Source organism: Podarcis gaigeae, assembly GCF_964106915.1.
Source record: "Podarcis gaigeae genome assembly, chromosome: 14".
Classification (NCBI taxonomy): Eukaryota; Metazoa; Chordata; class Lepidosauria; order Squamata; family Lacertidae; genus Podarcis; species Podarcis gaigeae.
Window position 1 is genome coordinate 17,477,545 of NC_139690.1, and position 25,502 is coordinate 17,503,046.

At 44.9% G+C, this 25,502-nt stretch overlaps 1 protein-coding gene across 2 annotated transcripts in view; it reads left to right on the top strand.

Moving 5' to 3' along the window:
* CTXND1 (cortexin domain containing 1) overlaps positions 1-25,502 on the top strand; it is a 187,823-nt gene that overhangs the window by 144,425 nt on the left and 17,896 nt on the right. Inside the window, exon 1 of one of the 2 annotated variants that reach the window (XM_083712980.1) lies at positions 5,402-6,177. The exons of the other annotated variant lie outside the window; for it this stretch is intronic. The gene's annotated coding sequence lies outside the window, so the exon portion shown is untranslated. Of the gene's footprint in view, positions 1-5,401; positions 6,178-25,502 lie in introns of those variants that run through there. 2 annotated transcript variants of the gene reach the window in all.

Below are 25,502 nucleotides of genomic sequence, written 5' to 3' on the forward strand. Positions count from 1 at the left end.
CTATGATTCATTTCATCTTTTCCATGCGGCATTCGCAAACTGGGTGGATTATAGAAATTGGAAGTTCTTAAGCTCGACACTTTGAATGGAAATGAGCCTGTATCTGCTTATACCTTCTAATACAGAGATGGCAAGATATAAGGCTTTTCCAGTCAGCAGAAAGACTGCTGTGGACCCAAGGGAAGGGAGAACAGGACCCAGAAACAGGAGGGATGGTGCAGCGTAGGAATCCTAAACCTATAGGATAGCGGATAGAGATGAGGGAACCCAGACATTTTTGAGCCCAGAGGGCCCATTTAGAAATCGGGGTGGGGTGGGGAATTGTCATGGGCAACCATAAAATACCCATTATACAGAAAAGCTTTGACATCTATATGCACAGACACACCAGGCAGAATAACCTCTCTCTCAAAAGTCATAGACAAAAAAAAGCAGTCATACCCCCAACCAAAAAATAACAACAAAGCCACTTTCCCAAACTTTGTGAAAAACATGCTGGGAGGGGGGAGCAGGTGTACTTGATGGAGGAACAGCAGCATCTAAGTTTGCTATACAGTGGTACCTCGGGTTACTTATGCTTCAGGTTACATACGCTTCAGGTTACAGCCTCTGCTAACGCAGAAATAGTACCTCGGGTTAAGAACTTTGCTTTAGGATGAGAACAGAAATCGTGCTCCAGCGGCGTGGCGGCAGCAGGAGGCCCCATTAGCTAAAGTGGTACCTCAGTTTAAGAACAGTTTCAGGTTAGGAACGGACCTCCGGAACGAATAAAGTACTTAACCCGAGGTACCACTGTAGTGCCTGTGAGTGCGTGCTGAAGACACTGTGAGAGGATCAGACTAGGACTGGGGAGACCAGGGTTCAAATCGCCACATGGCCATGAAGTTCACTGGGTGACCTTGGGCCAGTTACTGTTCTACCTCACAGGGTTGTTGTGTGGATGAAATGGGAGAGGGAGGACGGTGAGCCAGCGGCGTAGCTAGTCGCTCAGGTGCCTGGTGCAGGGCATGTCCTGCAGCTAGAGGTGGGGCGAGCCGCCCGTGGGGGTGGGACAAGCCCCCCCCAAAAAGCTTGGAGCCTCTCCACCGCCTCCCCCTCAGTTGTAGGGTGGCTGAGGGAGAGGCAGTAGGCAGACACAAGTCCCGCGCTGCCGTTTCAGGCAACACGGAATCTGCAGGCGCGTAAGCCACCATGTCAGTTAAAGTGGTGCTTCAGGTTAAGAACAGTTTCAGGTTAAGAACGGACCTCCGGAATGAATTAAGTACTTAACCTGAAGTACCACTGTAATGAATGAAACAAAGAAGAATTGCTCAACTTACGAAGCTGATCTTAGACCACCAGATCAGACCGTTAGTCCATCCAGCCCTGTATTGACCACTCAAACTGGCAGAGGCATCAGGAGAAGGTATTTCCCAGTTCTGCTATCCAAGATCACCTTTTGACTTGGCGTTTCCTGAATGCAAAACAAGTGCTTTATCACTGAAATGCAGCCCCTCTGCAAATATTGATTCAGAATAAACAGCCTGTAGGTCCCTGGTGGCACAGAATTTGTAAAGTCTCCTGCCTACGGTGTAAAAACGCAATGCATCAAGACCTCATTTCCATAATTAAGAAAGATGTAGCCTTCAGTTCTTGTAACATCTACACCTTTTCAGCAGGAGGGCTCCCTCGAGGCCAAGTTTCCAGGGTCCACATGCCAAGGGTGGGCGGGGGGACCAGGGCCAAAGACAGGTGGGACAACAGAATGACTCTTACCTTTGTACAGCAGGTGACATTCCAGCCCCACAGAAGTCAGCAGCTTCTATACCCAGCTCACCTCATCACTCGCAATTCCACCCACGCAAGCAAGCAAGAGGCATGGACTGGTTGGACGCAGAGGAATGGTGGGAGGAACCAGCTGGGAAGAAGGCTCAGAGCCTGGGGAGTTGTGGTGGGTCAATGATGAGTGGGCAGAGGAAGAAGAGGGGGAAGATGGGAAAGAGGAAGTGCTGGAAGCTGAAGAGGTTACAAGGCTTAGTGAGCTGGGAGAGTCTGTGGCAGAGAGAAGTCCAGAATTGGAGACAGAAGCTGAAGAAAGAGAGACCAAGAGGCAGAGGTGAGTCAGGTTGGTGAAGAGTCACAGATGTCTACCCCTCCTGCTGCAGCAAGCTCCCAGTCTTCCAGAACCAGAAGAGGCATGAAATGAGAGGAGCAAATACAGACATGCAGGCGCAGTCTCTGATTGCTTGGGGGGAAACCCTGGAGGGTAGGAGACTTAGGCAGCTGTGGGGAGGCAGTCTCAGCACCTGCTTCATGGGGGTAAGACCTACCAGAGATGGATTGCTGCACTCATGTGCAGATTGCTTTTTTGCTAATAAAGAGTTAACTCCAGTTTACTTGGTGTGATTTACTGCTGGCTTGGCTTCTGTCACTTTGCTTTTCTTGACCTGATTCTGCCAGACCATGTCCACCACCTCAAGGACCTCAAGACCCAACAGAACAGGATACCTGCTGCTTTTAAAGGTAGGATACTGTCAGCCAGACACTGGCTCCTTGTGGTACCAATTGATGTTGAGAGAAGGATCAGGAGGTATGTGAGCGTGTGCCTAACAACTAACCTAACTCAGGAAGGCAAATTTTACATTTGTTGCTCCTTCTTCTTTTGCCCCTGGCCCTGCACAGCACTGACATGTGGCCCTTGGAATGTTAGAATGCGGCCCTCGAACTTCCATACCACAGGCGTAAAGCTATGTCTCAAGGCACAAATTGAGAAATCAGAGCTCGTTTCAGTTTGTTTTTCAAAACATCCCTAAAGCTAAATCCCACTAATAGGCCAGGGGCTACGATTGGATTAATGTTGCACTGACCCTATGTGCCAAGGCATCCATTTCAGTTAGCTGATCATGAGAAGCAAGTGAGCGAAATAATAAAAGAAAAAGAAAAATAGATGCGAAATACGGATCTCTTCCCCTTCAAATAATGCAACACTTACTAGAAGGCACAGTATTCTCCCTACCCTTCGCAACTGCTGCCAAGATATGAGAAACACTCTTATCAGCAACACAAAAGGCAAGTTTCCCTTAATAAAACAAGCTCTCTCCATGTTCTGGCAGTCTGAGGCTTCTCCGTTGCTTTTCCCAGGCAAGAAAGATCTCTGTGCCACCAATAAGTTAGTTGTGGGTCCTACTTGACAGAGGACAGCTCTGTAGGGAACCTGAGGGCTGCATTATGGGCAACGTCCTGAGGGTCATGTGTCATTTATGAGCAGGGCTGGAGTTAAACAAGGTGAAGCCACAGATGTTGATCTTACCTTCGTTTGTTAGGCTAGCATCTTTATACCCCGCACATCTCTCTCCATCAACGCAGGGAAGAAGCATCATCAGAGCTCAAGGACATGTTCCAGCCGGACAAAAACACCCAACGAGGGGGCAAAGCAGGTCTGGGGAGAGGCATACTCTGGAGAGAGTCCATGGGCCAAAGAGAAAGTCCCACTTGGCCCTCAGTTGCCCATCCATGCACTTCTTGACATGAGCCACTGTGGTGTAGTGGTTAAGAGCAGTAGACTCATAATCTGGTGAACTGGGTTCAATTCCCTGCTCCTCCACATGCAGCTGCTGGGTGACCTTGGGCCAGTCACGCTTCTCTGAAGTCTCTCAGCCTCACTCACCTCACAGAGTGTTTGTTGTGGGGGAGGAAGGGAAAGGAGAATGTTAGCTGCTTTGAGACTCCTTAGGGTAGTGATAAAGCAGGATATCAAATCCAAACTCTTCTTCTTCTTCGGAGTTGTCCCCAGTCTAAGTCTGGTTTAAAGATCAAGAACCGTAAGAAAGGACATCAGAGTAATTGGCATGGCCCATTAGCAGCTGGCAACACCTGGACCCAGGTCACCTAATCACTCTTCCCCACCGTGGTGACAGCTTTTGCATTTTTACTTAAATTACAGTAATTATTGCAAAATGTGCATCTATTCATATCAATTAGCACATGCCACTTTTATGCAAATTTGCTTTGTTTTGGGGTTTTTGGCAATAACGTTATGTTGAGTCATACTACGGTATATAGTGGGCTGGAATAGGTTCATCTAGATCAGTATTGTCTACACTGACTGGCAGCGACTCTCCAGAATTTCAGAAAGGGGGCATTTGCAAAGTTTTGAACCTAAGAGCTTTTGCACATGAGGCAGATGCACTGTCAGCCCTTCCTTGCTTGGGTGTTTATGTGTGTGTGTGCTTTATATGCTTTTCTGTTCTTCATTCATTCCACCATTTACAATGCATTTCCCTGTCACAATCTCAGCCGCAGAAAGCATGTTCCTTTTCTAAAGTGGATTTGTTGCACCAGGGTAACAGAGCTCTCCGATTCCCTTTAATTGTATAAGCCAACATTTCTGGGATGTGCTTAAATCCCTCCTTCAAAATGCTGACCGTCTGGTAGCAACCCAACTTTTGAAACAGAGTGAGCCAGAGAAGTTTTGAGCTGAAGGCACCAAGCCAGGGGCAGATTTTTTCCTCTGTATCTTAGATCTGCTTTACTGCTTGCCCCTATATGCTCTGCTTTGTAATACTGAGCTCGTCTTGTGATCTCTCCTTGGGAAAGGATGCCAAAAGGTGGTCCTGGAACTTCTCTCCACTCAAGGAAGTGGGGAGGACAAAACAGAGTTTATTATTCAAGCTAGGGTTCCTCTAGGTATCCTTTCTACTGTGCATCCATGAATATTTGTGATCATGATGGCATCTGGGCAGTTATAAGTCATCACACTATTGCAGTATGTTCCTGCAAAAGTTTTGGGGTTGACACACTGCTGGGTTTTCGATCAGTGCATGTCCCATAACATCCTGCTGAAATCCTGTAACTTTTTATGCCACAATTTTGTACTGGATTGTTGGTTTTTTGCAATATAGTACAAGACTGCCCTTCCAGATGGCAATGATGGCAATGTTGCAGCAACATTGGGGAAGCATCACAGAGCCAACAAATAAAGCGAAATGATGTGTGAATAGTCCCGTTTAACTCCGGCATGAATGCACCATGATTGTGTCCGTGACACGTTGCACAAGACACCAGTTTGGAGGGGCCCTTGGACAATGAAGCTGCTATGCTAAGCATGCTTACTAGGAATGAACACAGAGGGACTTACAAGGAAAAAACATATGCATAGAATTGCAGTGTAAATCCACAATAGATTGCTACATGATTCACAGCGGCTGTTAAAAGCAGGCTCTGGATCGGGGACCCGCCGCTGCTGCTTCAAGAGACAAGTCGCCAGCTTTCAAACATGTATTAAAGAGCACAAAATGGTAATCTGGTCCTTGGATTTCAATTTCGATTTTGTCTGATGTGCTTTCTCCTCCTGACCCCTCCACTCCTGTACTCGTTCACTGTGCACAAGCCTGGACAAAGAAATAACTTCTAATTCCTCCTCCTCACTCAAAATACAATGCATTACAAGACTTAACCCTCCTCCTTTGCTCTCTATTGCTTGTTATGATGTAGGGAGGGGGAAGTGCTGGAAAATTGGGCTTTCTGGCTCTGCATGCAAATTATAAGGGGGTGGGGGAGAGGGATAAAGGTATAAAGCAGGCGAAGGGTCTTTTTCAAATGGTACCACGGCAATGCCATTGGGCTGATGCAAAACTAAAAATCTCCCCATCTTTCTTATCTGGTCCTCAGTGCTGTGCATCTAGCTCCTTTCCCCTCAATGGGCTGTTTGCACAGCCTCTGGCTAGGGCAAGCAAGGGACTGCAGACAGCAAAGCCCTGGACAGTGGCGTGGATGTGATAATCAGGAACACGCAGCCCCCCAGGAGGTGAATTGTGCCGAACAGAAGAGGAGGAGGAGGGAGAGCCCCTCTGGCTTGACACAAGCAGGTGTCGCTCGGAAGATCAGCCCCGCTCGATCCACCGCGAGCCCAATGCAGCAAGCGATTCTGATATTGCAGCAGAGACGGTTTCCTGCAATTAGTTAGCAACTGGGAAAACCTGGCTGCTTTGTGGCAACAAAGGGAGTGGGGAGGCAGCTTCCAGACTAGGCTGGTGTCAAGAGGAGAAGGGGAATCTCTCATTGGTCCTCTGGGGTTTCTTGGATCAGCTGGAGGAATTTCACCGCTACGCAAGGATGCTCAAAGATTCTGTATCGCGTCGACGCGTCGCAGGGAAGAGCTCGCTGCTTGGCACTCCTGGACTGAACAAGTTCTGAGAGGTTGGTAACTCTTATTTCCCCCCAGTTGTTTCCTAGAGAAAAGGGGTTGCTTTGTAGCCTGCTAGCTCTGCTCACCTGTACGCTGCATTTTGCAAATAGCAAAAGCCGTTGACTGTGAGACAAAACTGTGTGTATGGATTGGCACTGAAGCTCCGAGACTGTACAAGGACTTTGCCACTGAAAAACAGGCAGTCGCTGAGTTCCATTTGTCAATATCCGGGAATGGCTCCTTTGATGGAGAATGAGATTCTGTATTTGACTACAGTGCCTGTGATCCGTTTCCAGTTTGTTCTACCTGAGGGTGTGTGTTGCAGGTGAATTTTGTTATAAGCTTTCACGCAAAGGATACTTCAAGCAAATGCATGTTTGTGTACTGAAGCAGATGTTCAGAAATGGCATTACCAGTGTTTTGACAGAGAGTGGGTCATGGTGGGATGTAAAGTTTGTAATGGAGCAAAGAATCTGTTTCTTTTCAATGAAGTAGGTGTTGCAGAGAAGATAAGAGTTTGGATTCTTAAAGTAGGCCTGCAACAATATCTCAGCCTCAATGATTTGGGGTGTGTGTCTCTAACTCTGAAACTATAGAACCCATTTAGAATTATTTTATTACGAATTCATGATATTAATTCATCATTACATCACTAAAGAGACCAACATGAGGATTTCTTTTTTTAAAAAAGAACATCTTACTGCTTGAAATATGTTCATCTTTTAAAACCACACATAGCCATTTTTTAAAAAATGTATAGAGGAAATCACACTGTTAAAGTCTCAACACAATGAAAGTGAATGATCTGTATTTATTCCTGTTACACAAATGTATTTGTTTTGGCTGCCAAAATTCAGCAAGGAGCATTAAATGTAACAATAACGTTAGTCTTTCGAATCTATTTTTGTGAAGGGAATGCTATTTAGCTTTACAGCCTGAGTCTGTGTCTTTATATTGGAATACAAATGCCTCTGTTTTCTGCAAAGCTTATTCCAAAGTAAATATTCACACGATTGCAGATGGATTCTCTCAAGAAGTAATTGTAGTGAGAAACTACACCATCAAGGGCTTATAGCTATTTCTTCTCATATACTGTGTGTATAACCAGTTTCTTTTTTTTAATTAAGTGGTTATAAGGAAGTTTTTAATAGCTTTTCTCCTGTGATGGAGAAATAAGAAAAGGTTTCCCTTTCAAATGGGACTTTGTATATAGCCCGGTCTGACAAAACCCATTAAACTGCAGAAAAAGAAAAAGTCAGACATTAAAGTTATTCCACTGCAACAGTGAAAGTAACAATGAGAAAGTAGAAAGGGTGATAATCTGAATCTCAATGGACCTTCTCCTCATCTGTTGCAAAGGAATATGTTAATTTCCCCTAGTCCAGATTTACTGAGTTGATTCCACAGAATCTGGTGACATTTTGTATTGCCCTGTGGAACAACAAGTTTAGTTGCAATGCACCTGTGGTTAGAGCTGCAGCCTTGCTTGCAGACGGTGTCAGATTGAATCCCTGGCATCTCCAGGTAAGGTGGAGAAAGTAATCTAGAAACCCCCAAGAAACCTTGCCAGCCTGTATAGAGAATATTGAACCAGGTGGACGAATGGTCTGAATATAAGGCACTTTCTTATGTTCCTTTCATTTGGAGAAGAGAGAGCGATTAGCTCAGTGGTAGGGCATTTGTGTTGAACGCAAGAGGTCCTAGCGTCAATCTTCAGCTGGACCACATAGGCAGAGCTTTTGCCAGCTGGTGTAGGCAATGATGGAGCTAGAGAGATCCACTGCCTGGCATAGTATAAGGCAACTTTCTATGTCCTTAACTACCCACTGATAATCACACAGTGCATACTCGACATGTGCCGTTAATTCATTTAAGAGGTAGCAATGGATGACCATGAGTTAAATGGATTCATGGTCTAAGAGGAACAGGGTACCCAGATAAGACTTTCATGTTCAGAGGCAGGGTGCCTATGAATTGTGGGCATTGGGATGAGAAGATGATGTCCAATTGCTTGATGCCCTTAGCTTCTCAGAGACACCAGGATGGCCAGGGTTTGGATGCTGCTTAAATGCAGGATGATAATATACAACAAAATTTTATGCATGCCTAGCCAGATGTTATTCACATTGCCTTCAGTGGGGTTTACCCCCAAGTTAGGGATGCAGGAGAAATTTGATTGAAAATGCATTGCAAGCCGAACCCATCAAATCCACACTTTCCGAAACTATTTATGAACCAAAACACAGCTATCCTTCAAAATTCGCCCTTATCCAAATTCGCGACGCAGTTTCCCAGCCAACGTTTACAAAAATGCATATATCAAAGGAGGGTGTGCATAACAAATGAATATATTAGTGAAAATAACCTACAAGAGCCATTCTATTAGGGAAGGTTGCTCGCCAAAAATGGGTACGTTGGTCAAAACTGCATAAAAAAGTGTGTTTGTTATGGAAAAATCACACTAAAAGGCTGGTGAATTTTCATGAGGATTATATCTATCTATCATCTATCTGTCTGTCTGTCTGTCTGTCTGTCTATATATATATCTCACAAAGGGCTGCAACATGTGGAAAACTGAATTTAAAATTGGAAAAATGAGAAACTTAGTGAACCACAATGGGCAGATCTTTCCATCCTTACTCCCATTTTTGTGGGCATGGGACTGCGGCTTATCGTATTGCACAATACGTATTAACATGCACAAGGGTCTCTGAATGTGTTTTATACATTCAGCAGTGAATAACCATTTAACACACAATTTATCAATGTGTTTTATTGATTACAGCAGGGAGCTCTCCCACTCCCATCATTCATAGGTCATTTTTTTTAAATAGTTTTGTATGGTGCTTAGAGGTTTTATTACAATCAAGTGAAATATAAAATTTGTTAAATAAATAAATAGCTTGCTGGGGGGAGTCCTACAAAAGTTGGAGGCCCCCCTCCCTGAGTTGCAAGTGGATCTGATTCAACATTTCACAGAGGCCTTTTTATGGAGATATAGTTTTCTCCTTCTCCCCCCTCCCTGCTCCAGAAAAAAGGTGGTCACTGGGCAGAATATTCTTCACCATGTTTTGTGGTGGTGACCATTTCACTCAAACGATACCCCCAAAATGATGCAAGGTTTGGGGAGTTTGTGGAGGAAGCAAAATAGCTGCCAGGCTGCCAACGCCTTTGCTGATTCTCTCCTTCATTGAAGTGGCAGTGAAAACAAATGTTAGGTCTTTTTTAGAAAAAAAACAGCAATAACTGTCCCTGCTAATGGTGAGCCTCCATCTTTGACAAAGTGCTGGCGAGTTTCTCCTTCCCCTGGAGAAGTTCAGTGAAATGGCACCCCCAATTTCTCCACCCACAAATAGGTTGGAGAATTTTGATAGAAAGGGCCATAGCTCAGTGTTGGAGCATCTGCCTTGCCTGCAAGGAATCCCAGGTTGAGCTCTCAGCATCTCCAGGTAAAGTTGGGAGAAAACCCTGCCTGAAACCCTGGAGCAGGCTTCCTCAAACTCAGCCCTCCAGATATTTTTTGGCCTACAACTCCCATGATCCTTAGCTAGCAGGACCAGTGGTCAGGGATGATGGGAATTGTAGTCTCAAAACATCTGGAGGGTCGAGTTTGAGGAAGCCTGCCCTGGAGAGCTGTTGCCAGTCAATACAGAACTAGATAATGATAACAAGGGAAGAGTTAATTGTACATCTTTAGGCACCAGGCAAAAATGTTCCTTTTCTACCAGGTCTTCCCTTGACCTGATCAACAACCAGGGCTGGATTTAGGTTTGATGCAGTGGCGTAGCGTGGGGGGGTGCAGGGGGCCTGGCCGCACCGGGCGCAACATCTGGGGGTTAGGGTTAGGGGGCGCAAATCCACGGGTTAGGGGGCGCAAATTACTTGCCTTGCCCCGGGTGCTGACAACTCACACTACGCCACTGGTTTGATGAGGCCCTAAGCTACTGAAGATAATGGGGCCCTTTATATGTCCAGCTGTCCTTTGTCAACAACAAATTGTTGCTGGTTTTTTGTGTGTTGAATATATGCTGTATGGTAATTTATAGACCTAATAGGTATCTAAAGCCATTTGCACATCACAAAATATGTATTTTATCAAAGTAATTGTTGAACTGAAATACAATTAAGAAGAAGTATATTAATAGTGAAATACAAATAAGAAGTATATTAATGGTGGGGGAAAAATTAAGCTCTAATTTAAAATGATTTTTTATTCATAACAAATTTAATAATGCAAACACATTGGCATTGGGCAATAACAAAAGTTCCTTTAGAAACACAATTTACAAAGGTTCATAATCTAGTCTCTAGAAACTTGCTATAACATAAAATAATAATAGCAAACCAGTGATATTTTAGGGAGCAGGCTAGCAGGCGGGGCCCATTACTTACATCATAGGAGCCTACACTGTTGCTGTATGTGGGTTTTATTTTTATATTATCTTATATCCAGTTGTTTTTTCCTTTAAATTTATTGAGGGCCCCCAAGAGAGTGGGGCCCTAAGCTATAGCTTGTTTCGCTTATACGTAAATCCAGCACTGTCAACATCCTATAGCCTTTAAAAGGTGGCTCTTTTTTTTGGGGGGGGGGTGTTATTGGATTATTGTTTTTATTTCATTGTTATATATTGTGATCTTCTTTGTGAACTGCCCTGAGACCTCCAGGTATAGGGCGGTATATAAATTCAATAAATGAATGAATTAATGAATGGTAAACTCTGGCACCTCTCTTTTGAGAAAAATAGCACTGGGTGTAAGTGATGATCTGGTGGCTTCAGTACAGTGGTACCTCTGGTTAAGTACTTAATTCATTCCGGAGGTCTGTTCTTAACCTGAAACTGTTCTTAACCTGAAGACCACTTTAGCTAATGGGGCCTCCCACTGCTGCCACGGCGTGATTTCTGTTCTCATCCTGGAGCAAAGTTCTTAACCCAAGGCACTATTTCTGGGTTAGCGGAGTCTGTAACCTGAAGCGTATGTGACCTGAAGTGTCTGCAACCCGAGGTACCACTGTACTTTAATGGAAAAGAACAACATTGTACAAAAGATTATTCCATGTATCACTTACCTCTGAAAAGCATTTCTCTAGAAGTCAAATCTGTTGTGACCTGAGGAAACAGAAGGAGAGTTAGGAAAGACAGGTAAAACTGTTTATACGGCTGAAAGTCTCCAGATGGGGGAAATGAAATGTGAATCATTAAAGTGATTGGGAGTGCGGGGGTGGGGAGCAAAGCAAAAATTGGGATGTCAAATCTGCATGCAATTTGAACTGAGGGAACTTGCAACCATTTGTTTTTTCCATAGGTGACTCTTTGTTGGCATTATATTACAACTTGTTCGCTTTTCCTGGACCTGACCTATTCGACGAGTGCAAGCACTTAAATAATAATAATAATAATAATAATAATAATAATAATAATAATTTATTATTTATACCCCGCCCATCTGGCTGAGTTTTCCCCAGCCACTCTGGGCGGCTCCCAATCAGTGTTAAAAACCGTACAGCATTACATATTAAAAACTTCCCTGAACAGGGCTGCCTTAAGATGTCTTCTGAACATCAGGTAATTCTTTATCTCTTTGACATCTGATGGGAGGGCGTTCCACAGGGCGGGCGCCGCTACCGAGAAGGCCCTCTGTCTGGTTCCCTGTAGCCTCACTTCTCGCAATGAGGGAACCGCCAGAAGGCCCTCGGCGCTGGATCTCAGAGTCCGGGCTGAACGATGCGGGTGGAGACGCTCCTTCAGGTATACAGGACCGAGGCCGTTTAGGGCTTTAAATTTCTGTTGCCTTCTCAAAACTAGAGAAGCAACATAACTCCGGTCTCTCTCTGTGTGTATTCAGTGCTATTTTTCTAGAAAAAGAGGTGTCAGAACTCACTGTGAACACCCCACTCGCTCTCTTAGAATGGCAATGGTGCCTACCTGAGAGGTGCCAGAACTGCATTTTGCCGAGTTCCGGCTGAAAAAAAGCCCTGTATATAAGTGCTGTACTTTCCCGTCTATAAGACGCCCCCGTGTATAAGACACCCCCTATTTTGGGGGGCTCAAATTCAAGAAAATGGGGGGAGATGGCATAGAGTTGTTGAGGGAATTGACCAGAGTTGTTGAGCTTTTTTTGGGGGGGGGGGTGGATGCCAAACCCCGAATATCACTCACCCAACTGGCAAACGCTCACAATCGCAAGTGTCGCAAGCCAAACTGACAAAGCAGCAGCCAATCCTAAGCAGCCCTTGCAGAAGACACCATTCACCCACCCAATCACTAGATCCTGCTTGCGGATGCAACCAATCACCCTTTCCCCCTCTGCACTACCCATGTATAAGATGACCCACCCATTTTTTACTTTCTTTTGGAGTAAAAAAACCCTCATCTAATATACGGGAAAAGGGACGCAAGTGGTGCTGTGGATTAAACCACAGAGCCTAGGACTTGCCGATCAGAAGGTCGGCGGTTCGAATCCCCGTGATAGGGTGAGCTCCCGTTGCTCGGTCCCTGCTCCTGCCAACCTAGCAGTTCAAAAGCACGTCAAAGTGCAAGTAGATAAATAGGTACCACTCCAGCGGGAAGGTAAGCGGCGTTTCCGTGTGCTGCTCTGGTTCGCCAGAAGCGGCTTAGTCATGCTGGCCACATGACCTGGAAGCTGTACGCTGGCTCCCACGGCCTATGAAACGAGATGAACACCGCAACCCCAGAGTCGGCCATGACTGGACCTAATGGTCAGGGGTCCCTTTACCTTTAATATACAGGAAAGTATGGTATTTTCTTTAGAAGTAAATAGATAAAACAAATGGCTCACCAAAAAAGAAAAAAGAAAAGAAAAATTTATACCAGTTTGTGCCAGGGATGGCATCACTGTTAGACAGAGTGAGGTGTTTGCCTCAGTTGGCAGAGGCTGAGGGGCAGAAAAGGCAGCAAAATATAGGAGAACAGAGCGGTGTGTATGCCATGTGGCCAGTCCGGCGCTCCGAATGCCTGCCTGTGGCCATTAGATGTGGCAGAGGATGGTGTCCCATCACAGATGACTAAGACTGAACTGCCATTGAAGTCTGGTTTAAGCATATGGAATGGTATAGAAATGGGTTGGAATAATGTTAATGTCAATGTAACTGATCTAATTTACGTTAATTAATTACATAAATCATGTAAGCTGTGCAAGTTCACCCCAGCAGACAGAACAAGATCACAAGCAGCAGCCAAACCGTCTTTCAAGGAAACTTGCCTGCTGTCGAAACTTCCTTAATATTGCATCCTGTTTAAGGCACCAGCCAGCCAAGCCCTTTTTGGGGGATACTCCATTCCAGGGTAGTTTCTTTCACCTCCCCACAACAGACACCCAGCATTCTGTGGTCACTGAGAACGCTCAGCCCTCGTTACACTATTTCTTTTTTTTTTCCCCAGGAGAAAAGTAGCCCCCTTAGGTTTCCCCACTATTTTTTTTCCTACTTGCAGAAATCTAGGGTCTCCACCTTCAAGGATGCAACACTCCCTATTGTCTTAGCAGCCCTATTTTGGCTACATAGCCATCCTAATTCAACACCGGAGATCTCAATTTGCATACCGTATACGCATCTCCCCACTTACGCACAACTGACATGTGCAATATTTAGAGAAGTGCGAGCTTCAAAGTATGGCTGTTTTTCGCTTATTTTGTCGTTTTGGGAAAGTGTGAATTATGAACGTTCTACTTAAAATGCAAACTGAATTAAACTTCCTTAGGCCCAGGAAACCTCAAGAACCACCATTCTCCATATAAAAGTTCCTGATCATCAGGAATCCTGCTCTGAGTCCCATCATCATGAGTGGCAGGGTAGATGGGCAGAGGAGATGGGGTCTTTTTTGTGGTGGCCCCAAGATTGTAGAACACTTTTGAGGGGAGATCCACCAGGTGTCATCTTTGCTTGCTTTTTAATGGACAGTTAAGACGTACCTATCATTTTCTAGCAGCTTCTGGGCCTGTGATTGATTACTCCTTTTATTTGGTTGCAAACAACTTGTTGCTAATGCTACTTGTTTTTGTTATGGCATCTTAAATGTTTCTACTGTATGTCTGGTTGATGTAATGAGATTCTTAGCTGCTTTGTCTTTTCTGGGCAGAAAAAAAATAGCTATAAATCTACTGAAAGAAAATTAAAATAAATAATGCAGGCAGAGGAAAAGAAAATTGGTGAGATTGTAGACTAATGATTTATTGCTATAGATAAGCAAAAAGCATTTAATGAATTACTGAGTTGTGGGGGAGGGTTTTCCCTACCAAACAGAGGATTTTCCAATTCAAAGCTCTGCCTTCTAGCCAGGGAATCATCATTATTTATTATGGTCACATCCCATCCTCCTTCAAAAGGCTCAGAATGGTGAACAATGAGGTTTTCCTTCCATTTTATCTTCACAACAACCCTTTGAGGTAGATTAGACTGAGAAATAATGTATGGCCCAAGGTGAACCTCTCCCTCTCTACATCTTTCACTCCAGATAACAAAATTAAAGCTCCCACTTTTAAGCTAGCCACTATTGACCGTAGTGTCAGAATCCAAGGAACTATGGTTTGCTTAAACCAGGGATGAGAAATCTATGGCCTTTTAGGCATTGATGGACTACAGTTCCCATCATTCCTGGCTGTTGGCCATGCTGGCTGGGGCTGGTGGGAGTTGGAGTACAACAACATCAGGAGGGCACTGTGTTGGCTGCTCCAAGTTTCAGATCTTGGGTTTAACCATGGTTTACAAATCACCAAGTTCAGCTATATGGTCTCCTGTAGTCCAGAGCTTTCCATGTTGGTGGCTTTTCGTGTTGGTGACACACTTTTTAGACATGCATCATTTCGCGACACAGTAATTCAGTTTTACTAGCAAATCGGAGGTTAAACTAACCCCTTTCCAGCCCCGGGAAGAGTGTGGGGAGTGTTCACGAGGGACACTTACACACTGCAACTGACACACTAACGCATGGGTAGGCAAACTAAGGCTCGGGAGCAGTGGCGTAGCGTGGGGGGTGCCGGGGGTGCCGGCCGCACCGGGCGCAACATCTGGGGGTTAGGGTTAGGGGGCGCAAATCCACGGGTTAGGGGGCGCAATCCACAGGTTAGGGGGCACAAATTACTTGCCTTGCCCCGGGTGCTGACAACCCATGCTACGCCACTGCTCGGGAGCCAGATCCAGCCCAATTGCCTTCTAAATCCGGCCCGTGAATCAGCGTGTTTTTACATGAGTAGGATGTATCCTTTTATTTAAAATGCATCTCTGGATTATTTGTGGGGCCTGCCTGGTGTTTTTACATGAGTAGAATGTGTGCTTTTATTTAAAATGTATCTCTGGGTTATTTGCGGGGCATAGGAATTCGTTCATTCCCCCCCCCAAAAAAAATATATCCCGGCCCCCCACAAGATCTAAGGGACAGTGGACCGGCCCCCTGCTGAAAATGTTTGCTGACCCCTGCACTAATGTGTCATGACACACGGTTTGGAAAGCTCTGCTGTAGGTAGTTTAAAAGTGGACGCTTCCAATCTTTTCCTCCAGTGTGTGAAAGAGGAAGAAAGCAAGGAAAGAAATATGCAAGCCCAAGACTTGGGCAGGCTCATTCATTTGCTGGGGCAAAACTATTGGTTTCCTGTTACGTCTGAACAGAGACTAGCTGCCTAAAAGTTGCAGTTGTACACACATACATATAACAACTTGCGGCCTTTGGAGAAGGGAGTGTGACGTAATAATCATTTTTCATTCCAATTCTGTTTCTGAACGTTAGGGAACTTCTGGGTGATTTTACAACCATCTGGAGTCTTTGGCTCCCAAGAGATGTTTTAGCAATTCTTCTTTAGCTAATTAAACCTGCATGCATCCATTATCATTGCTTTTCCTCCTCAGCTGCAAAGTTTGCTGTTCCATTCTTTCCAATAAGGCAACTCACTTCAACCCCCTACAACTGCCTTTAATGCTACAGTCCCCCCCTTTAAAAGCAAAAATAAAAATAAAAATAAATCTCTAGACAGGGTGTGTTTCAAACAGCAGTGCAGTAATGTTCAAGGAGCATTAAAGGGCTCCCGCTGAACACTTTCCAAATGTTGCTGACTGAGCAGTTTCCCCTAAAGGGAAGCAAAAAATAATTTACTCTCCATTTTCTAAGCGAAAATTGTAGCGTCGCTCAGAATAACAGTTCATGTGCAAAAAAAAGGGTGGGGGGAATTAGGGAGCGTCTAGAGGAGTGATTGCTAATGATTCCTGAGCTGAATGCCTCACACGACCATGAACTGACCTTCAGGCAACTGAGGAAAAACCGCCTGTATTTCCTATGGGCGCTTCCAATGTGAATCCCACCCAAAAACAACGGCAGTCACATGCTGGCAAACTCACGCTGTCCAATTATAGTTGACTGGGAGGTTTTTGCACAACGAACATGCTTCACACACAAAAATGCATTTTAAGGAAAGTGACTAGGGAATGCACCGGAAGGTGTGAGGTAACACTTGCTACAATGCGACGTTGCATGATTTCCCTACAAACGCAACAGGATGAATGCTTAGCAAACAGACCGCCTGGAAGCCCCTGAACTCTGGTTCTTTCAAGCCATAATAGTCTCTTTATGCAAAGTGAATTCACCGACACCTTTTACCTGTTTGCGTGTGGCAAGAGCAGAGGCAGGCAACAGAGGCATGCGTGCCGGTGGTCGAAGCCCAGACAGTGGCATAGCAAGGTCAGGTGGTACCCGGTGTGGAAAATTTCTTGTCACCCTCCCCCCCCACACACATTGAATTTATTAGAACAGGGGTCAGCAAGGTTTATCTTGCCTGGGCCGGATCTGTCCCGTGGAGATCCCTCTGTGGGCCAGATCATGTGTGTGCCTGCGATTTTCAGCATCTGCACAGATGCCATTTTTGGAGTCTGCGTGTGCGCAGACACGATTTCCGGCGCAGTGGAAGAGAGTCTCTGCGCCACACTGCACCGGTTTAGCACAGTGTGCGAGCGGGCGGCTCAGTTCGCGGGCGGCTCGTGGGCTGGTCAAACAACCTCTGCGGGCAGCATCTGGCCCATGGGCCTTAGGTTGGTGACCCCTGTATTAGAAGAAGGAAAAATATGTCCCACTCGAGTACAAACTGCAGAGACAGACTTCAGCGGAAAGAAACACCCCTCCCCTTCCTTATCCATCCATTCTCCACTACACAGCATTGAGTTCAGCCGCGTTTCATTGCATTTGTTGACTGAACTAAAAAGTTTCAGTACGTATTATGTTGATTTGTTGAAGTCAATTAATTGTCAGGTGAAGTTATTAAACTCGTTTTTAAAAATATTTTTTCACAAAAAAGTTTCATGAACCCAATTTTTTTATTTTATTTTAAAAACACATTTTTTGCCATTTTGTCACACACACACACCCCCCCCGTGATGACACCCAGGGCAGCCCACACCCACCGCACTCCCCTTCCTACGCCACCAAGCCCAGAGTGAGGCTGAAATGGGAGGAGCCTGTTTTAGTAACACCTCTAAAATCTCAACCCTGGGCTTCTCCCCAGGTTTTCTACTCAGCATGGGATACGAACAGGCCAAAGCTCTCATAAAACAACGTGTTGCACACACTGAGTGCCATTTGGATCTAGCCACGACCCCAACTTTTATTGCCAACGAATGCCCTTCATCCATAGGTCTCAGGATGGTTCAAAACATAAAAATGCAAGATAAAAATACATTAAAAAAAAGAAAAAACCCTGACAAACTAATAACCTCCTCCCACCCCCTTTTGCAAACAAAAATTGTACACTAGGAGAAAATTGCACTAAAATGCTGACAATTTGCATGAGAACTTTTTTAAAAAACTGTAATGTGATGCAGAAATGTGGGGAACTGAACCGAGAGATGGAAATTTGCCCGTCGTTATAATATTCCAAATTTAGGAGTTCTGCTCTTAATAGGCAAGAGGGATAAATATCGCAAGTACCTCTCTTGTAAGTGCAGTGAGTTGAATGAAACTTTGCTATGGGCAGATAGAGGAGCTGCTGCAGGAAGGGAAAGCCTCTGAGCTGACCCTTTAGCTTCTGTAAATTACAAACCATTCAAAAGGGGATCTTTGCAGAATGGAAAAATCAATGGTGCCAAGCTTCGCACTCGGAATGGTGCCTCGGGGTACTCTGAGTGAAATACGGCTCTATTAACATTCTTGCCATAGGAAGAGGAGTTTGGTTTCTCCATGAACCAGCTCACAGCAGGTTCATAGAAATACTTTTTTTTTTTTTGTAATAATGGCATCTCCCGGTTGTCACTGTCAGCAAAGGTTGAATGCCTACCACTGCTGACAATTAATGACTGAGCCAGAAATGGCATTGCCTTTCTTGAACAAGGAGACGAAACAAAATTCCCGTCTCCTTTAATGAGGAAGGACCTATACAATCAAAGTCTCCGAAATGCTGCGAGGTCAGCATTTCACAGCCCATTGGTTTTGCAGTTGCCTGGCAGTTTGCATCCCCAGTCAAACCCCATTCTTGTTTCAACAGGCAAGGGCAATCGATAGCCAGCAACTCCACTGCAGCATGATAGCAACTCAAAAGTTTTTGAACTCCACTTTCCACTTTCCAAGCACCAGCCATCTGCCTGATGTGTGTTTTTCCCGGAACTGTGATATCAGGTTTCCAGGGAGAGGAAATGTTCCCTACAAGGTCCAGAGGCACCACATTGCAAGAGCAATTGGGGGGGCAACATCATGCACATGATGTCAGGAGGAGCCAGGCTTCAGGGAATCGACTTCCTCCCCCGTGGCAGTAGATAAGCAGAACAAAGGGAAAGGAGTCTTCTTACCACTTAGAATATTTAATAATCACAGTGAGAGACAATAGAACGCATCCCTCTAGAATGGCGGTGCTCCCAATTAAGGCTTACCCGTCCTCCATTCCTATTAATCCACATCACTCCTACGTCTTGTAATCTGAGCTTGTAGCCTCTGCGCTTTCTGTTCTGACACTTTCTGAGCTCTCCGTGACTTTGGGGAAGGGGTGGGGCAGATACTATCCAGAGACTGTGAACCTGTTAACTCTCTCTCTTCTAGTGTTTCTTCTCCTAGCTGTTTCCCCTCCAGTATTTCCCAGCTTCTGCCATCTGATCTATGCCCATCTGCAAACCACGGTTCCAAATCTATACTGTCCTCCTGCTCCTGGGAAGATTCAGGATCAGTAGGAGGGGGTGGCTCCAACCATTCTTCCTCAGTGCGGTCCACCTCAGCACGGTCCCTGACACAGGGGCGGAGCCAAACGTGGCAGACGCACAGCTTCAATGGCTGGTGGCTCCACCACCTCCTCCTCCTCCTGCTGCCTCCTCTAACACTCTTTCACACACACATACACACACGCCCCATCTACCCAATACACTAAAACATTAGCATACTACTTTAAACAGTCATGGTTCATGAGAAATAATCCTTGGAACTCTAGTTTGTTAAGGTGTTGAGAGCTGTTAGGAGACCCTTATTTCCCTCACAGAGAACAACAGTTCTCATACTTCCTTGGGAAGAGAGCCTGACTGTTAAACCCTTTGGGAATTATAGATAGAGCTGGTGGGCTTTGGGCTTTCGAACTGCAGTGGTGCCCTGGGCAATGCCAAAAACTTGGTGCCCCCCAACTTCTGCCTTCTGTTCTAAGTCACTGTTGTGACATCTCTTGTGTGGACAAACCAGCTGTGCTCCCCTGAGTCCACCTCTGCTCTGTGAGGGGAATAAGGGTCTCCTATGAAAAAACTGTGGTTCTCCATATAGATTATGGTCAGAGATTATGGGAGTTGTGGTCCAACAAGGGATGCAAGGAGGCAAGGAGGTTTGTTGCAATCAGCACCATTTCTGTTCTGCTGCAGTTTAGCTTCTGCTGAAACTAACCTTGTTTGTAATTCTATCTGCTCTATTTTACACTTATGTAATTAATTTCAGTGAAAGGGAAATAGCAAATAACAAAGCAGAAAATAATGTTGCTACTTACCTAATGTTTGTGGATTGATAGCTAATGCTGCTTATATATCTTGCTTGCTTTCCATTCCTGACTTTGGATGAACGTGCAAATTGTGGGAATTTCCATTTCTGAAAGTCCAACACCTTTCAGAGGGCCACAAGCTTTGTGCCCTAGTAACTGGTACACCCAGCAAGAAAATCTATGCCAGAACTATTGAAAGTTACAGTTGGAGGCTATTTGTGTCGAATCTTATTTTCAGTTGCTTTCTTCCTGTGATCAATGACTTAATCTTCCCACGTTAATTGATAATATCGAAGAGAACTCATCTGCGTCCTCATGATTTGTTTCCCCTTCCCAAGCCACTTACAACTCTCCTCCTGTAATTGATTTGGCATGTCACAAATGCGACATTAAGGAGGCAGCCCATAAAACAACATGGGCAGAACGGGTCTCCCCCTTTGACGGTGCAGATAGACCCTGTACAAATCGTGAAAGTGAGGGGCTTCCAGCTAGACTACAATAGTTATTTCTTACTGCAGAACCAGGAGCTGACTTAGGAAGGAATTATTCCATCAAGTAGCTGCAAAATACTTCTCACAGGAATGTGGAAATCTGCTCAGTAGCAACGGTATGTTGAGCATCAGCTGGAAATGGAAAGGTGGTGGTGGAATGGAGTATTCTGGAAGAGAGCAAGAACCCTGGCTAGAACCCAGAACAGGAAGGCACAGATGTACTGTAGCATTTTATTTCAGATTCCACTTTGCTTGTATTATTATAAAGCAGGTCTGGAATAAACTCTGCTTAAAAGCCACCCTAGAGCAAAATCATAGGAGAGCCAGATTTAGGGGTAAGCAATTGCCTGGGGGGGATGCGGGTGGCGCTGTGGGTTAAACCACAGAGCCTAGGGCTTGCCGATCAGAAGGTCAGCAGTTCGAATCCCCGTGACAGGGTGAGCTCCTGTTGCTCGGTCCCTGCTCCTGCCAACCTAGCAGTTTGAAAGCACGTCAAAGTGCAAGTAGATAAATAGGTACCGCTCTGGTGGGAAGGTAAACGGTGTTTCCGTGCGCTGCTCTGGCTTGCCAGAAGTGGCTTAGTCATGCTGGCCACATGACCCGGAAGCTGTACGCTGGCTCCCTCGGCCAATAAAGCAAAATGAGAGCCGCAACCCCAGAGTCGGCCACGACTGGACCTAATGGTCAGGGGTCCTTTACCTTTAATTGCCTGGGGCCACTGAGTTTGAGGACAAAGCCTCGCTTTTGCAAAAATCCCAGTAACCAGGATGGGATGGGTGGTCTCTTCTGAATTAATTCCTGCCTCGTTCTGGAGTTAAACATTAAACTTTCTCCAAAGCATCATCTCCCACACAAGTCAACCCTGCTAACTTCCATCATGTGAATTATAGTTTTTATTGAGATTTGACGCACCCCAGGCAAACAGAGTTTTATCCTACTATGCAATGAAGCCAGATTTAATGTTTAGATCTGCAGCCTTCCTTGTGCATTTCTGTTCAACTAACTGGTTCCAAACACTGAACCAGACTGGTAATTAAAGCCATTATGAAATGTTTCCATCCGCAAAGTCATTTAAAACAGTTAATGCGCCGGGAGTTATTTGATGAGCAGAACTTTTGATACAGCAAATAGTGTGCGCTCTGGCGACAGCATCACATCTGAATTCATAATAAAGTGCTCCTAAGACTATGAGCTGGAGCTGCAGCAAGGCTCAATCTAGGGCAAGCGTGGGGAGTCTCACCTTCCTACCTGACCCTTGAGAGCTGAGATTGTGCCCAAGACATGCCCCCCTCCCCAAGTGGCAGTGGTCTTGCTCTGCAGCCCCTCTCAAGTCCTTTTGCCTGGCTGGAATGCGCTATTGAACAGTGATATTAGGAATTAGGGAGAAATTCACTTCCGCTCATGTTTAAATGATGATGTGCACAGGGTATATGACACCAGTGTAGTTAGGGAAAATGTACAAAACTCATTCAAATATATGTTGGAAGTGTAAGGAAAAGGAGGGGGCATTTTATCATATGTGGTGGGACTGTAATGTAATTTTTAAAAAATTGGGAAATGATATATAACGAATTGAAGAAAATGTTCTATCTAACATTTGTTTAAAAACCTGAAGCATTTTTGTTAGGGATTGTAGGGAAAGACCTGCCAAAAAAGCTGAAAAACATCTTCATGTATGCGACAACGGCCGCGAGAGTCCTAATAGCACAAGGATGGAAGACTGAAGAAATTCCAACTAAAGAATCATGGCAAGAAAAACTGATGGACTATGCAGAACTGGCAAAATTGACACATAAGCTACGGGACAAGGATAACTGATTTTAAAGATGAATGGGAACCCTTTACAAAGTATCTGAAGAGGCAACAAAGTGAATTAGACTCCTTGGCAGGTTTTGAATAAACATTCGCAAACTTTTTATTGACAATAATCAGTTAAACAATTTAAGGATCTATACAACTTTGCAACATGCCGAGAAGAGCATTCACAGAGAAACCAAAGACTGGAAGTCGGGGAGATGGGGGTTTGTGTGAGGGGGGGGGGGAGGGAGGAAAAATTGGGAAAAATTAAGGATGATTTTTTTTGGATAATATGTTTTGTTTAAACTTTCAATAAAAAACATTTTTTAAAAACAAATGTCAGGGGGAATTGTGCGTGTGTGCAAAATGTGTCCATAATAAAAGAAATGCACACTCAAATGCTGATGAAGACTTTAAAAAAAGTCAACAAACTGATGCAGAAAAGTGGAGAACTGAATGGTTAAATGAGGAACGGAGAGAAACTGGAACCGACAGGTTTGCCCATCCTTCCTGGTTATGCCTCCATCTGGATGGAGAGATTGGGGAGGTGTGCAGAAACGGCTTTTGCATCGCAGTGAATGCTTCAGGGGAAGCTGCGGCGGCGACACTGCTTTGCTAAGCCACGCTGCTGCCAGCCAAGGAGTTGGATGACTGAAGGATGACTCCACCTCCTCCTTTGACAGTTCCAAGGTTTCTGCAGGAGATATCTCACCTGGGTGCCCCTCTAAGGGATGTGGAGCACCAGTTCCCTGCCTGCTCCTCAAGGTCCTTGATGTATGGAGCATCTGGTTCATTTTCTGAGGACACAGCATTTGGCAGCAGGATTCCAGACACACCATCACTGTAACACCTGGACTGTATTCAGAGCCCCCAACCAGCTAAGAAAACAAGAAGCACCTCTTCTTCAGCAAACATCCATGGAGCAGATGACTGGACACCCTTTTCATTGTTGCTGCCGAGACTGGCATGTCATGGGTTAAAGAGATACTTTGTCCATACACTGTCGTTTTTTGTTTCATTTGGCATCTTTTCTGCCCCAAACCATTTAATTACTTGGATTACGAGCCACTTGAGAGACAGAAGGATTTGCCTTTGGAAAAATTGCTATGAGCCAATGTGAGTCCACACGGTACAGAATATTTTAGGAATTCCCTCCTCTAATCATCAACTCAGGTGCTGAGTGCTGAGTAGGGATGAGCAAATCTGTCAGTTTTGGTTTCCCCTCACATCCTCATTTTCCCTATCTTAAATTTGGTTCTCCACATTTCCAGATCAGTTTGAAAATTAGTTCATTTTTTTAAAAAAGTCCTCATTAAAATTCACCAGCAGTTTAGTGCCAATTTCTCGCAATACTTTCCCCTTAATAATGTGTGCCTTTGTATGTTCTTTTCACAAATACATGCATTGATACACACCTTTCTGTACCCATCACTTGGCTGGAGAACTGCACAGCAAAACTTGGAGAAGGAATTCCCATGGGTAGCTGTGTTTTGGTTCATTTATTGTTTCAGGAAAATATCAATTATATAGGACTGCCATTAAATGTAAACTGAATAATTTCCTGGGTACTGGCAGATATGCAGCTGATATTTGGCTACTGAGAAATAAGGACACATGACCAGCATTCTTAAGAAACCCAGAGAGAGAGAGAGGGGGGGGGGAAACCACAGCCTGTCAAGCTTATCAATAATGGCTATAGATGATCAATGTTATATATACACACACAAACACAGGGACTCCCCACCCCCAATACAGTCCAATAACCACTGAGGAGGCTTAGTAGCTACAGAGTGTAGTGCGGCCATTGGGGGGGGGGGAAAGCATATTCTTAGAGGGAGGGAATGAAATGATCTGGTGGAGGACAACACAGTTGGGTGGTTGACAAGCTAGAAGGCTGAAGAGGAGCTTTGTGTTAGGAGGTGAGAATTTATTTTGTTGCCAGTTTCTCTCATACAGAAATAATTACTCCCATTTACCACAACCACACTCTGCTCCCTGAAAGCAGAGAGTTGGAATGGTTAGAGTGGTGGTTTAGGATCTGGGAGAGATCGGGTTTAAATTCCTGATCAGCCATGAAGCTCACTGAGTGACCTTGGTCCGGTCATAGACTCTCAGCCTAACCTCTACCTGACATGGTTATTTTGAGGATAAAATGGGGAAGGACCATGTATGCCTTCTTGAGCTCCCTGGATGAAAGGTGGGGTATAAATGTGATAGATAAAAGAGCTTGACCCTTCTCTCATTCACCAGCTTTAAGTTTGGAATAATCCCATGATATGCTGCCGTAATATATTCCCCAGCAGGCTAACAGAGCAGCATTTGAGCAAATTTGTTTTGACAAAGGTTTAAAGTTAAGACGCAGCAGAGCCAAACTGCACATTTAAGTTAATACCTAGAGATTGCTCTTTCCTCTTTTACTTCTTTTGTTTTATATAAAGAATTGCTCTGTTGTTGTTTTTTTAAGGCACTGTTGGATGCATTTCCAGATGAGACAGATTTTGGGTTTGCTGACTGAATGTCAGCCCTTTTAGAGCTGTGCAATTAGGGCAGCTGCTATGATGCCCTCCCTGGAATTGCATTATTAAATCCATGATTGATTCAATTAGCTTAGAGGAAGGGGAAATTAAAGACGGCATTAGCGCTGCTAGCGTCTCACCACCATCATCGCCCTGAAGTCCGTCTTGTGCCAATGGACCGCAAAGCATGTTGGGTTACCTGTTGGATTGTGTGCAAAATGTGTTCCTGCTTGTCTCTTTTAGGGTTGCCAGTTCAGGAGTATTCCAGACCCTGAGACTTCAGAGCCCAAACCTGAGACCTAGGGGCCGGACATGGTAATATCCAGGAGAACTCTGTGGTCATGAATGGACCAGGTGCACAGTCTGGGAGTCATTTTGGACTCACAGCTGTCCATGGAGGTGGAGGTTAATTTCTGTGCCATAGCATCGGTCTACCAGCTCCATCTGGTACGCAGGCTGAGGTGTGCATCTAGACTAAATCTTGCATTTCCTCTTTTTGGTGATCCATAATTTGCTACCCATGTGCAGGAGAGGCTTTTTCGGACACAAAACATACTGATGATGTCTGCAGGCCAAGATCTTGTTAAAAGCGCATGA